Source organism: Ambystoma mexicanum, chromosome 13 (assembly GCF_040938575.1).
Source record: "Ambystoma mexicanum isolate Mex_15411 chromosome 13, UKY_AmexF1_1, whole genome shotgun sequence".
Taxonomy (NCBI): Eukaryota; Metazoa; Chordata; class Amphibia; order Caudata; family Ambystomatidae; genus Ambystoma; species Ambystoma mexicanum.
This window is the reverse complement of record NC_090938.1, coordinates 717,404,259-717,414,622: the sequence shown is the minus strand read 5'-3', so window position 1 is coordinate 717,414,622 and position 10,364 is coordinate 717,404,259. Positions and strand designations below refer to the sequence as shown.

Genomic DNA, 10,364 nt, shown 5'->3' with positions numbered 1-10,364 from the left:
AGAAAGAAGAGAATGGGAAGCAGAAAGTATTCCTCTCACCAACGAAGGAATGAAGTTAGAGGAAGAGTGTTGCGTACTGGAGATCGGAGGAATCGTGAAGCTTCGGGAGACTCTGGAAGAAAAACAGCAAGTAAGAATCCTAACCGAAAGGAAGGGGGAGCCCTAACGGATCTGAACTTACTCTAATGGAAGTCTGGCAGGAACAGGAAACAAATAGGTCTGCCAGAGATGGCTGACTGAGAAAGAGACGGGAGAATGCTGCAGGTTTAATCTGAATAGGGGAAGCAAAACAGGGTTAGTAGGAACAGGAGGCACAAGAGGAATTAACTAGCAGAAGTGAGAAGGAGATCTCAGGAGCGAACTCACGGAGCGCCAAAGGCAGAAGCGACGCGAAGCACTGTCCGCTTCGTTTCCGGATAAGGGATCACGTGAGCCGTTGGCCGTACGTCAAATGAACTTGCAACAACTGGACCGCTACAGGCAGTATGGGGAGAATCACGGGCAACCAACTTGGAACTGTTTGGAATCAAAGTGCCGCACAAGCGGGCACGTGCCCTCAAAGACCACTTGCGGCGATGTGTAACAGAAGATGGCACGGAGTCATCCAGGTTGGTGGGGGGTTTGTTGGAGGAGGAGGCCAGAGAAGGGACACACACAGGGTCTGGAGGTGGGGATTCCACTGGTGCTAGTGGTGCAGTGCAGGGGCAGGGACAGGAGGCAGCACAGGCCGCCGCGGAGGTGCCTGTGTGCAATCCTGTCCCTGATATTGTCACTGCATCATCTGGCACCAGCAGGGATGCCTACGTCCCGACCCGTTTTCAGGGAGGGGATGAGCACACAACAACTGGCCTTCCTCTCCCTGCGGATGTGGCTATCCGGGACCGTGTTGAGCCTGTCCTGGCCGGGATAGCGCTGCGTCAACGGGGCATGCCTCTTTGACCACGTTGACCTGCTGGGATGGGTCACCAGTGCTGGATTCCTCCATGTGCTGGACCTTCTTGTGACCCCCTCCTCACCTGAACCCCCTATGCGCGCCAGTTGTCCTCCATGCCACCTTCCCACCCATGTATCACCTGGGTACCCTGTGGAGCTGCCTCTGACCCAGCGGCCAGGCTGGTGGAGGACACATCCCTGCCACAGTCGGGAGTCGGACGTCCAGCAGGGGTGGCCACCACGACAACTGCACCCCAGCCAGAGAAGGACGTGCAGGCAGCAAGAGCTAGGGCGCAGGCACAGGCACAGCAGCAGCAGCGACATGGTGGGAGCAATGATGGCTCGGGGCCTTCAACATCGGAGGAGCAGGCATCGGCAGAGGGCAGGAGGACCCAGGATTTCAAGTGTGTTCCGTGTGGCAGCGGTTGGGCCACGCCATAGATGCGGAGCGGCTGCGGGCGGAAGAGGCACGGCTCACAATGGTCAGGGCGGAGAACTCCATGTGGAGGGCACTGAGGCGGGCCGAGTGCCTCGAGGCAATTCGCAGGGAGTTAGAGTTGAACATGTCGTCGTCCCTGTGAACCCACGGGGCCATGGAAGAGGAACGCCTCCAGGACATTGTGCCGGAGTTCGATGATGCCCTGGCCCGGGACATCAAAAAGTGAGCCGTCGGACTAGCCCGCTGCCATTGTAAATAGTTTTTAGAGTTAGGTTTCCTTTTCCTTTTTCTTTGATTTGTGGTGAATGGACTATGCCACACCCATTTGTATATAGTTGTTTTATTAGGTAGTTTATTAGGTAGGTTTCATTTCTTTCGTTGGGCTCATGGACCCTTGACAATGGATTGTACATAGTTGGACAATGGATTATTTTGACCTTTTTCATTTGATTTCACCATGGATCAATGGAGCTTTCTTTTTACGTTTCCTTTGGATTTGCGTTGTTGGAGGGAGAGTTTGGACTATTTTTCTTTAGGATTTGTTTGGATTGGTTATACTTTTCATTTACTCATCTTTTGCACATGCTTTTCATTTCATGTTTGCTGTTTTTTTATGCTTTCATGTCATTGATTTTTTTTTGTACATAATACATTTTCATATTTTAGTTCCATGTGTGGGATTCGCTCATTGGGTTGATGCATGTGAAAATGTGGGTTTACACAATCAATGCCAACCAGTGTGGGTGTGTGACGGACATGTGTTGATGTACATAGTTGACTATTGGTTTGTGTCTTGAGATAGGCATGTCAGTGTGGGGTGGATTGGGAAATCATTGCGTCTCAAGAATGGGGTGGTGTGCTGTGGTATTTTGGTGTAGAAGTGGGACATGATTGTGTATCTGTATTTCATGTGGGGGGGGACATGAGTGGGGGCCTGCTGGCAGGTGCCCCGGACTGCTGGGGGGTGGGGGTGCTGGGGGACATGAGTGGGACATGAGTGGGGGCCTGCTGGCAGGTGCCCCTGACTGCTGGGGGTGGGGGTGCTGGGGGACATGAGTGGGGGCCTGCTGACAGGTGCCCCTGACTGCTGGGGGGTAGGGGTGCTGGGGGACATGAGTGGGACATGAGTGGGGGCCTGCTGGCAGGTGCCCCTGACTGCTGGGGGTGGGGGTGCTGGGGGACATGAGTGGGGGCCTGCTGACGGGTGCCCCTGACTGCTGGGGGGTAGGGGTGCTGGGGGACATGAGTGGGGGCCTGCTGGCAGGTGCCCCCGACTGCTGGGTGGTGGGGGTGCTGGGGGACATGAGTGGCACATGAGTGGAGGCCTGCTGGCAGGTGCCCCTGACTGCTGGGGGGTGGGGGTGCTGGGGGACATGAGTGGGGACCTGCTGGCAGGTGCCCCTGACTGCTGGGCGTTGGGGGTGCTGGGGGACATGAGTGGGACATGAGTGGGGGCCTGCTGGCAGGTGCCCCTGACTGCTGGGGGGTGGGGGTGCTGGGGGACATGAGTGGGGGCCTGCTGGCAGGTGCCCCTGACTGCTGGGGGGTGGGGGGTGCTGGGGGACATGAGTTGGTGATCACTAGTGCAAGGTGACATGTGGCCTGGCTGGGGGGCATGCCCATGGTGGATGGACTGGCTGCGGCACATGACCAGGGGTGCAGGGTAGTCCCCTGTGGTGTGGGCTGCCTGCAGGGGCCGTGGAGGGTGTAGTGGGGACACCTGGGAGGACCTACAGTGCTAATTCACATGTGGGCCTCCACACGCACCCCACTGGATACACGTACCCCGCTCTGACAGCGTAATCGCTTGTGAAACTTCCCGCGCACCCCCAAAATACACGTGCCCTGCTCCAATCGCGTGTGAAAGTTCCCGCGCACCCCAGTAATACACGTACCCCACTCGGACACGGCCTATTGCGTGTGAAACTTCCTGCGAACCCCAGTAATACACGTACCCTGCTCCAATCGCGTGTGAAACTTCCCACACACCCCAGTTATACATGTACCCTGCTCCAATCGCGTGTGAAACTTCCCGCGAACCCCAGTTATACACGTACCTTGCTCCAATCACATGTGAAAATTCCAGGGCACCCACGAAATACACGTAGCCCGCTCCAATTGCGTGTGAAACTTCCCGCGAACCCCCGAAATACACGTACCCCACTGACACAGGGCCTATCGCGTGTGAAAGTTCCCGTGCACCCCAGTAATGCACTTACCACACTCGCACAGGGCCTATCGCGTGTGAAACTTCCCGTGCACCCCCGAAATACACGTTCCCCGCTCCAATCGCGTGTGAAACTTCCAGCGCACCCACAAAATACACGTAGCCCGCTCCAATCGCGTGTGAAACTTCCCGCGAACCCCCGAAATACATGTACCCCACTGGCAGAGGGCCTATCGCGTGTGAAAGTTCCCGCGCACCTCAGTAATGCACGTACCCCACTCGCACAGGGCCTATCGCGTGTGAAACTTCCCGCGCACCCCTGAAATACACGTACCCCGCTCCAATCGCGTGTGAAACTTCCCGCGAACCCCAGTTATACACGTACCCCGCTCCAATCGCGTGTGAAACTTCCAGCGCACCCACGAAATACACGTACCCCGCTCCAATCGCGTGTGAAACTTCCCGCAAACCCCAGTTATACACATACCCCGCTCCAATCGCATGTGAGACTCCCCGTGCAGCGGGGTACGTGTATTCGGAGGGGTGCGCGGGGAGTTTTACAGGCGTTTTCGTGGTTGGGGGGCCTGTGCGCCATGTACGGGATTTGTGCATGGCGCACGGTGAGGGGTTGGGGCGTAACGGGCGCTGCTGCAGGGTCGCTGCGCCACTCTGCGCCACGGCTGGTTTTGGAAGCTAAAATCCATGAATACGCTGTGCGTGGAAATGGATTTTAGCGCACGCGGCTGTCGCAGAAAGTCGCACGCGCACTCTGTGCGGCAGCCGCGTGCGCCACTTGTGCGCTGAATTCTATGAATTACCCTCTATATTGGTTACTTGTGCAGGCAGCAGGTGGTGAGATATTTTCCTCTGCAGTTTGTGACTTTGTCCACTGAGATAGTTGTTCATTAGCTGTGCAATCTAGCAGTGTGGGGTCATTCACACACATGCTCCTCGCATTCCATATCATGTGTCCTTCTTCTGATGAGCGCATGCTGCTGCAGTGCAAACTGAGTGTGATCTGCAGGTTCGAATCCCGGCAAGTCCAACTCAGCCTTTCATCATTCCGACCGAGGTCGATAAATGAGTACCAACTTCAGTTGGGTGGTGATTGTGTGTGTGTGTGAATATGTCCTCTGTACATTATCTTCCACCACTGTGACTGTGGATATGCCGAGGACATGAGGCATCACACTGTTCCATCCCCACACCCAATGTAAGGCCTGAAGCAGTGTTTAATATACATCTGGCCCATGCCAAGGCATAGCTCGGGGTCCCCTAGGTCACTATTAAAGAGCCACCTTGTAGTAAAGTTGAAGGCTTTCAACCATGAATGGTTAACAACACTGCTTCCTTTTGTAAGGATATAGAGTCAGGCTGTCATCTTGGAGATAGCAGAGCTGCCTTGGGCGTCTTGCTGCACTGTGCTCCAAAGCAATTACATTTTGGGTCTGTGCTTGGGTGGATATATGAATGGAGAATGTCCTGACACTCCACTTCATATGTTCCGTGACCCAGAAACAGGACAACAGTATAACACATACTGCACACTTCCCTTTTGAACAAAACAACAGCAGCGAAGATCCAGTTCAGAGTTCCTATCATTTGAACCTTGCCGGGCTTCTCCTTTCTCGTACCATTGACATGGCATTCCTCCATAGCCATTTGTGCTGCCAAATGTGTCTGAACAGCACTCGGGTTCCACCTGGTCAGTGTCATTGCTACTTTGCTTATCTGCTTCTGCAAGACCGTTTGTACTCTCACTGTGTTTGCTCTGTGACAGTCCAATTCATGTTTGTTGTTGTGGATCATTTTGTACTCTTCACATACTCTCGTACAAAGCTACCGTTTCCATGTCCAGACACTGTTGTTATCTGGGATGACCTAGTACCTTCCAACCCTGAGCGCTTGTTAGATCTGATTGTACCAGGACAATATTATGTTGTTCTAGTGGTTCAACTTCCCCCTGACCTAATTGCCTGGATGTATGTCAGTAAACTCACTGCGTGCCTTAGGTTGTATTGATGCTTTTGTTTAGTTTGTTTTATCTTGACACGCCACTGTTTATTCTTTACTAAATTTACTAACACAATGTCAGCTAACCAAAGGAGAATTGAAACAGGAGTGGACCTTTTTACCTCACATTAATTGGAACTGTGACACACGTGTGACAGAGCTGGTGCAAATCCGTGGGCTGAGACTGCCTTAATGTTAATAATCATCACATGTCCTTCAACAGTAACCCAGTGGCCCTAAAGCACATTATAGTCCGGCCAGTTCTACGATGGTGGGCTTCCCCAAAGTAGATGGGGCTGTGAACTGAGGACATGTGGCCCTTGTACCGCCCAGGGAAAGAGAGCAGGTCTTCTGAAACCGATGCATACAACACTCCATGAATGTGCAGATTGTCTGGGACAATGACGTGCACTTTACCCATGTGTGTGTTATAATTCCCAGCTTAACCCATGACTCCATGGCTGAAAGCAGCCTGCCTGACATCATGGATGACCTGCAGCAATGCCGGGCATGGCTGCTGTGTGTGTATGAGCAATACCAAACCTTAAAACACGCATGCCATAAAGCCTGTGGCCCACCTCCACCCCACTGTGCACACCAGGGGTGGATTGGCCTATAAGGAACTCTGGCGATTTCCCCGTAGGCCTCTGTACTCTGGGCCTCTTTTTGTGCCATTTCTACATTTTCTCATAGGAAAAGGGTTGGGTTTGCTTAAAATGTGTAATATTGGGCCACTTTGAAAACTATTTCCAGGGCCTCTTATGTTTCCCAGTCCACCCCTGGTGCACGCAGAATACGCATGCCTCTCTCTGAGTATGTGCATGAGTTCTGGGTGAGCAGAATGTAGAATGGTGGAAACGATTGATGGGTTGGCTGGCACATGTTCAACATCAAATTGATACTCGCATACCTTTGACATATGCAATGTAAGGCATGCTTAAAGTCAAACGTCAACCTCAACAGCATTCAACACTTTACTCAACAGCTCATGGTTGGTCTTCAATATAATATGTGACCCCAATACAAGTAGTTTATTTCCATCTGTATCAATGTCCAGGTCACGTAAACCAAAGCATCTTTGCCCACACCATGCCAATGATCTCAAATAAGGATCTGCACACTCTTTATGCACTCAAATGATCCCAAGTCAAGAGCCACTGCTAAATCTAGCTATATCTACCTGCTGTAAAACACTCAGTGTCAACTAGATTTCTAGGTTAAGTTCGTTTTTATTGTAATTTTGAATCCACTAAAACGTGCATCACTTCATTCTATCCGAAACTCATTATATAGTTGCATTTTTCCTACAACATGTGTGCTACTTATGTACAATGCCATTTTCTTTATTAGTGTTATTTACCTCTCTTGCCCATGTCCAGCATATGAAGTAATATGGTTTTCAAGGGAGGCTGTGCAGCATCCATGTATTAGGCTATTTTGTTTTCTTTGTCCTAGTGGGGCAATGTGTCACCTCCCAACCTCCTACGAAACTCTAGAGACAAATACACCCCCCTGCAGCAGTTGCATTTCCTATTGTGCATAGGAGATATCATGCCAACGGCCTGGGTTGCAATTTCATTGACTTATTGCCCCCCACCCCCTTTAGGTTTGCAGTGAGGGACTTCATCAGAGGTCCATGGTGATGGCAGTCAGAGTCTGAGCGTCTCGCCTGCTGTATGGTACACGTCCTCATCCCTGAAAACAAGGTAAGACGTTATCAAACATAAGTAGGGTGTAATCTCGTCTGCTGTATGGTACACGTCCTCATCCCTGAAAACAAGGTAAGACGTTATCAAACATAAGTAGGGTGTAATTGTTTTATTGACTCAAGGAAAGTGGGTGTTTTAAAAAACAATTGAGACGCGCATGGATACAACTTTAGACTGAGAGTGCTTCCACCGGGCCCAAACTTTACCTGGGTGCAGGGTGAGCCTAGGTAACTGCTTTTAACATTGTACACTACTTTACCATAATTTCTAGTAAACTACAATGTTAAAGGCAATTAACGCTCCCCCCCCCCCCCGTCTGAAACCACACGCGATTGCATTATACTTCATCCGGACCATCTGATGTGTGTGTCCACAGTGAGGTTCACAGAAAGTGTTTCCTCACTCCCCCCCCCCCCAGAAGCTCAATTTCTCTAGAGCTCTGGTTCTCTCTAGGCTAGACTACTGCAACAGCCTTTTCCTTATTCTACCCTCTTCTTTTCCACAGCTGCAAAACTTATCCTTGGCCTCAAGCCCTGGGACCGCATTTCTCCAGCCCTAAAATCTCTCCACTGGCTTCTGGTTGCTGCAAGGATCACATTCAAATCCACCTGCATAATCCATAAGGCTGTCTGGGGCCAGGGACCACACTATCTACAACTGGCTCTCACTAAATACTCTCCATCCAGATCTTTATGTTCCTCCGGCACCAACTCTCTGAAGAAGCTCCTCAAGAACTTCCTTTTCACCTACTCCTTCCGCTCCTCCCTCCTCTGCTAAACCCCTCAGTTGCTGAGATTGGTGCCCAGGTGTGTCCTCCTGGGTCCTGGCCTCCCACACCCAATCTCCCCGCTCCCGGCACTTGCCTTGGCACCCACTGGCCTATGCCACCACAGGCCTGCACTTATTTATTGGCAGCGGACCACTCTCACCTAGTCACTTAACAGCTACTCACTCCCTAGCACTTCCCTCTTTGGTACACCCTTAGCACTCACCCCCCACTCCCTCGTCCCTTCTCTCTCTGCACTTGCACATTCTGAATGCTCACAAGGCCTAGTAGATCTGCCTCTATCTTTCGTTGTTATATTTGCTTTTTATTCCCATGTTCTCTCCCTGTGGGCGCTTTGAAACTCAATTTACTTGATGTATAAGCGCCTTACAAATGCACAATAAACAAATAAATACAATAAACAAAGTTACATCCCTAACTATTTGTGAACCTGGTGACTCAGAGGTAACATCGTAGCAACTGTCACTTGCACAATGCGATAAATTGATTGATGATAAACGGAAACTAATACAGCGTAATGTCAGGAAACTCAAACAGAAATTTAAGAAAATGTCTTGCTTTTAGAGATGCTTTTTTCATGAATTACAGCATCCAGCTTTCTTTCTTGCAGTTGTATGTCAGTTAAACGTTTTCTGAGACAGTATACCTAGCAGCGACCGCTTCGCCCACGTCCCCTGGAAAATACGAATCTGAAACCACAAAGCCATTGTGGAGAGGTTCATTACAATAACCCCTGCTAAACCAAAGCAGATGTCCCATGTGTCTGACAAAGCAGTTGCCGCAATTTCGAGCTCCACAGTTGCATCAACCTGCCAGGCACAATGCGTGCAAAGTATACCAAATGCACCTACAGTCAGTGATGTTGGCGGCAGCAATGTGACACAGGAATGCTCCACAAACATGAACAAATCAAATGGTTTAAAGTCCCAGCAGGGCCGCACTTGCCAAAAGAAAGGGTTAGAACCTATGATTGGCTTACATACGATGAGTCTGTTGGAAAAATGTTCTGTAAAGTATGCCAGTCTGCTAATGAAAAGGGTATGCCATTGCCAAAAAGTGGCCATGATAAGGATGCCTGGAATGATATCATTAAACATGGCTTTAACCATTCTAAGAAGGCCATAGAGAGATGTAACGGCCATCAGAGTTCACACCTTCATCGGGCGGCTGCAATGTTAATGTTAATGTTAAAGGTCATTTGTACCGCGCACTATCACCACCGGAGTGGTCCCCTGGCGCTCTGGCGGCTCTGAAAGAGGGGGGGGTGGTGGGTTAGTGGGTGGAGGCTGGAAAAGTGCAAGATTGCAGTGATGTGCTGTTGGCAGCCTCAGCCCGGTGGTTCCGTCGGCTGGGCCTGGGGTGTATGCGGCCGGTAGTCGTCGTGTGCTGATGTGCGAGTCTGTGTTTTTTTGTTTTGTTGTTGCAGTGTAGTGAAGTTCGTGCGGTTTGCTGCGCTAGAGGTTTGTGGTTGTGTTTGGTTTGGAGTTTGAGAGGTGTATGCAGAGAAGGAAATTGTTAATGGTATTCGTTAGTCATCTCTATCCTGGACTGAACCGGTTGGGCTCGTGTAATCTTACCCGACGGGATGCTTGTACACCCTGAGCCTCAGGAGTTATGTGCCCGATTTTCCATTCGAGGCCGTTTGAGGATCTAGCTTTCCCCTCCGCCTGCTCCCTTAATAACCTTGCATGCTCCTCCCCCCTTCCACATGACTGGCGCCGCTGCTAGTGTCCATACACCCGGTTGTGTGGTGATTGGTAGTATGTTGTCTGTTCCACAGCCTCGTGGGACCTAGTTGTGGCTGTAAGGGCGGTGGGGGATGGTAAGGGTTGGCTGGAGTAGTTGTATCCGTTTCTCTGGGTCTCGCGGGTGGACCCCTGTGTCCAGCGTCAGCCCTGCTGGTGCCCCGGGTACTTCTGTCGGTTCAAGCGGTTTGTCACTGTCAATGGCGCTAGCATCTCTGCAAAGGGGTACCAATGTTGCAGCAGCTCTGTCGTTGGGCCAAATCAAGCAGATGAGGGATAACAGAAGTGCGCTGGTGAATATCCCGACCACATTGTTGGCTTTAGCTCAGCAAGGTCTTGCTATTCGGGGCCACACTGGCGAGGGCTCTAATCTAAAGGCAATTCTGTCGCTTCGTGGCAGAGATGTCCCGGAACTGCAAACTTGGCTTCAAAGAACAGAGTACAAATGGATGTTGCATGACATATTAAATGAAATGCTGGCAATTATGTCACATAATTTGCTCTGTTGCCTGATGAAAGAAATTCATGATGCAAAATTATTTTCTATTATTTTAAATGAGACTGCTGGTGT

General features: G+C 50.9%; 1 protein-coding gene across 1 annotated transcript in view; it reads left to right on the top strand.

Moving 5' to 3' along the window:
* Window positions 1–7,158: 7,158 nt before the first annotated feature.
* The window catches only part of LOC138521784 (E3 ubiquitin-protein ligase TRIM39-like), a 196,670-nt gene continuing 193,464 nt past the window's right edge, over window positions 7,159–10,364 (top strand). The window contains exon 1 of the mRNA XM_069634864.1: window positions 7,159–7,258. The gene's annotated coding sequence lies outside the window, so the exon portion shown is untranslated. The remainder of the gene's footprint in view (window positions 7,259–10,364) is intronic.